Here is a 4234-nt window from a genome sequence, read left to right as displayed (position 1 = left end):
TTATTGTCTGGCTCTCTCTTTTAAAGGAAATGTCCCGGGGCCCCTGGATGGCTCAGTCGGTTAAGCTTCCAACTTTGGCTCAGGTCATGATCTATGATCTCAAAGTTCGTTGGTGAGTTCAAGCCCGCATGGGGCTGGCTCTGTGCTGACAGCTCAGAGCCTGGAGCCTGCTTTGTATTCTGTGTCTTTCTCTGCCCCTCCCCTGCTCATCCTCTTGTCTCTCTCTCTCTCTCTCTCTCTCTCTCTCTCTCTCTCTCTCAAAAATAATAAATGTTAAGATAGGTAGGTAGATACATAGATAGACACATAGATAGAAGACTCTGAGGAGACTGACCTTGGTCTTAGTTCACTACTTATCCTCAGTCCCTAGGGCTTGGTTCATAAAATCTCTATTTTCAGCTTCACTAAATCTTAAACTGTACCTCTTTGAAGATGCAAAGTTCTAAGAGGTTCTCTGAAAGTGCAACAGACAAGGTGGTGTGCCTGGGGAGGTGGTACCCCTTTCTAGCTCCAAAGCCCAGGCTCTCCTCCACTCCATCCCAGACTGCCTGGCCATCTCATGAGATCTCCTGGGCAGAAATGGAGTTGCAGGGCCAAGGGGTGAGGGGAGGGGAGACAGGGGGCAGGGAACCAGCTGTCATCGCAGGCAGCTGAGGCCTGCGAACCCCCTGGTCTGAGAGGCCCCTGGAGTTGCTGATGCTGGGTGGGGAGAGGGGAAGCCGCTCTTTGCATGTGAGCATGGCTTCCCCAGGGCGATGCAGGGGTTTTATCACTGGTCGCTAGCCACTTGGTCTCCCGGCTTGATGGCCTGGAGTCTGGAGACCCTGGGCGGAAGGGAGAGTGGCACAGAGCCTGCTGTGGGGGCAGGGCTGGGGCTGGTAGTGCCTCTGGGTCAACAGCAGCCCCAGAATGACCTAGCGGGCCTTAGACCTCTGCTCCTGATCTCTGGAATCCATTCATCTGCCTGAGCCTTGACTTCAGCCCCTGCCTCCGCATCTCCCACAGGGGATCATGCTTAATGTCTGCCCTGGGCGTAGCAAGGACGCTTCAGCAGAGTCCTCCACTCACCTGGGTCAACTTACCCACCTCCGATTATAAACTCTTAGAAGAAAGTTTGATGCTCCTTTTGTTTACACCACAATCCTAGGCACTCAATAGAGGCACAGCAAAGAGTAGAATCCTCAGTCCTTCAAAGGCCCGACTTCTTAGCCTGTAAATTCACCCCTCTTAATCTCATTATCATTTCTACAATGGGAAAATAATAGATGTTTGGGAGAATGAAATGAAACCACAGAAACCCCAGTCATCACACGACCCAGTTCCCTTTTCTGCTTTCATTTTCTCTAGCACTGATCACCATCTATCAGATCTTTTATTTATTTGTTGTTTTTCTCCTCCCACTAGGATGTCAACTCCACAAAGCGGCAATTTTAATCTTTTCTGTCCACCTCTGTACCCCCACACCTGTCAAATAGAACTGAACCCATGAGATTCTCAATAAATCTTTGTTGAATAAATGAATGGATGGATGCAAAGTGATTAGCACTTGGTAAGTGCCCCATAATGATCGCTAGTTTACCATTGTGATTAAGCACTCAGTCTCTGGAATATAACTGAAAGCAGAATAATTGAGGCAGGAGAAATTTAGCATCATGATAGGATGTTGGCACTCAAGCTGAGAAATCCTGTGTGCATCATTTACTAGCTGTGTAATCTGGTACAAGTGACTTTGCTTTCCTAAGTAAGGCTCAGTTTTCTCATCTGTAAAATGGAGGTAATAATAGCACCTCCCTGGTAGGATGTGAAGATAGGATAAGATGGTAATGTAAAGCATTTAGTAGAGTGTCTGGTATATAGTAAGTGCTCAATAAACAGTGATCATCATTATTCATTATAGTAATACTCAGATGAGAGGTGATGTCTAAGTCAATTAAACCATTCCTAAGCACTCAAATATGTCAGGGTCTAGCAGGCTTAATTAATGTTTATTGACCTTGATCTGTGAGCTCCTCAAGGAAAGAGATTGTGTTTACATTGTCATGATCTTGGCCTACAGTAGATATATGAAGACATGCTGGAAAAATTACATTCTGGACTCAAATATCAGTGAGAACATGGAAGAGCTATTAGAATAATAAGAATACCAACGTCCTACTATGCACCAGGCACAATGTTGGTTGCTGGAGATAAGGCAATGAGCTCAAACAAACATTGTGGCTATGACTTTCAGGCTAGTGAAACTTAGCAGAGTTGACAGACTTTGTTCCAGTAATTGCACAGACAGATGGAACATTGCAACTAAGTGTATCATGACAAGGAGGTATAGGAGGCTCTGACATATAGAATGTGGGCATGGAGAGGATGGGGTTGACCTGGTCTTGGGTTGAGGAGGAAGTCAAGGAGTTTCTCTCAGCATAGAGCTGAGCCCCGTGGAAAGAAGAGGTCTTGGCTAGGCTGAGGGTAGGGGAAGTGTTCTCAGCAGAAAAAATAGCAGAGGTAGAGGCCTTATGATGGGGGAGTCCATGTACTAAAGGAACTGAAAGAAAGCCTGGATGATCCCAATGTAGTGAGCCGATGGCAAGGGACAGGGGTGAAATAAACTGGAAATAGAAGTTGGCACTTTGGAAATTAATTGGGCAATGTGTGGTAAAGCTGAAAGAGTGTACAACCTATGATCCAGCAATTCCAACTCTAGGAACATTCTAGAGAAACAGCCACGAGTGCACTGGGAAGCATGAACAAGGAAGTTAGCCCTAGCCGCATTGTATGCAGTCTCAAAAAAACAGTGAAACAACCCAAATGTTCATCAACAGGAGAATGGACAAATTGCAGAATGTTTTCCTTGGGTTCCTCAGAAAGCAGTCTGCACCAAAAGTTAGTGTAGTACTCCTTTAGTGGAGAATGCAGTCCTGAGGAAGCAAGAGAGAGGAAAAGGGGCAGTGAGACAGGGAAAGAGGGTGAGTCAGTATGAGGGTACCAAGGAGTGGCCATATTTACCACAGCATCTTGGACAGTTCTGGGGGTCGGAAGAAGGGAAGAGAATTATCTGCTGGCTCCTGGTCCAACGTTTGCCCCATGGGGTGTAAACCACCCCCTACTTGGAGATTACCCATGTGTAAGCACCTCGGACGCCCCTTAGTGCTGCACATGTCTGCCACAAGACAGGAGAAGGAGAAGGACAGGAGAAGGAGAAGCCCGAGATGGAATCTAGTTGGCCAGAGCCCACACAGAATTGGTCACCGTGTAAGGGTCAGGATGGAACAGGTCACCAAGGGAGATTGTCTGAGAAGGCAGGCTGAGAAGAGCTGAGGAGGCCTGTGACGTATGTGATGTAATACCAAATAGTATACAGCAGTGAAAGAGACGTATAGCTGCGTACGTGCACATGAAGACTGGCCAAACAATGTTGAGTTGAAAGGCAAGTTGCAGAAGAAGGTACAAGGTAAAGTTTATTTATATAAAGTTCAAAAAGAAGACAGTGTAGACAACATGTATAAAAAAGCAGTGGAATAATAACAGATAAATCCAAAATTGAGGCTACTAGTTGCTTCTGGGGAGTTAGGAGGAAATTGTTATGAGGCCATGGAGAATTCCAGGGAAAATGCTGGTGATGTTGGGGGTTTTGTTGTTGCTACTGTGTTTTTGTTGTTGTCACTTTTTTTTTTAATGTTTATTTTTGAGAGAGAGAGAGAGAGAAAGAGAGAGAGGCAGAGCACGAGCCGGGGAGAGGCAGAGAGAGAGGGGGACACAGAATCTGAAGTAGGCTCCAGGCTCTGAGCTGTCAGCACAGAGCCCAACATGGGGGTTTGAACCCATGAACTGTGAGATCATCACCTGAGCCGAAGTCAGACCCTTAACCGACTGAGCCACCTCTCTGTTGTTGTTATTTTCAATATGGAACACTTCACACGTTTACATGTGTCATCATTATGCATGAACCATGCTAATCTTCTCTGAATTGTCCCAATTTTAGTATATACCCTGATGAAGTGAGGAGGGATTTTTAATTGCAGCAAATACCACACAGGGTTTATCATTTAAATCTTTAATTAAAAAAAAAATTTTTTTAAGTAGGCTTCACACCCAGGTTGGAGCTCAATGCAGGGCTTGAGCTCAAGACCCTGAAATTAAGACTTGAGCTGAGATCAAGGGTCGGATGCTTAACCAACTGAGCCACCTCTGCATCTCTAAGTCATTTTTTTAAAGATTATATTTTTATTTTTATTTATTTTTA

The 4234-nt window shown here is 45.4% G+C and overlaps 1 non-coding gene across 1 annotated transcript; it reads right to left on the bottom strand.

The window, feature by feature from the left end:
* Positions 1-3888: 3888 nt before the first annotated feature.
* LOC122471128 lies at positions 3889-4000 on the bottom strand. The gene has a single exon (XR_006294133.1). It is a non-coding gene; the product is annotated as a U6 spliceosomal RNA (small nuclear RNA).
* Positions 4001-4234: the final 234 nt, after the last annotated feature.

Source organism: Prionailurus bengalensis, chromosome D3, assembly GCF_016509475.1.
Source record: "Prionailurus bengalensis isolate Pbe53 chromosome D3, Fcat_Pben_1.1_paternal_pri, whole genome shotgun sequence".
Taxonomy (NCBI): Eukaryota; Metazoa; Chordata; class Mammalia; order Carnivora; family Felidae; genus Prionailurus; species Prionailurus bengalensis.
Note: the sequence above shows the minus strand (reverse complement) of the source record. Positions and strands in the feature narration are given on the sequence as shown.